A 451-nucleotide genomic window follows, 5' to 3' on the forward strand; every position below is an offset into this window, starting at 1 on the left:
TCTTAGTCTCCCCCCTTTTAGGCATTTTATCAGCATAGTTAAGTGGCAATTCATTTATAAATTTAAGTATCGTCAAGAGTAATAAATAATATTCTACACATTTACATTTCGATTTTTAAGCATACCGTGAGTGAGCTCGCATACATATACAGTACATTTTGTGTACTATTCATGCGTGTGTCCTTGTATTTTTACATATGTGTTTCGTGGGATCAAGCGAAAGTATGTGTGTATATATCAGTAAAATCAGATGCTAAATGAAATCAGACGCATATCTATACTAAATGATACCAGTACATGTTATTTTCTCTCTTGTGACTGTTATTACTTTTACCGCTGTTATGTTTACTGAAAATCTGGGCATCAAGTTCGATATCATCATCATTATGTGACTTGCATTAATATTATTGATACTAAAGCTATTATGACTCTCTTGTTTAAATTATTATCT

This window comes from Penaeus monodon, chromosome 28 (assembly GCF_015228065.2).
Source record: "Penaeus monodon isolate SGIC_2016 chromosome 28, NSTDA_Pmon_1, whole genome shotgun sequence".
Lineage (NCBI taxonomy): Eukaryota > Metazoa > Arthropoda > Malacostraca > Decapoda > Penaeidae > Penaeus > Penaeus monodon.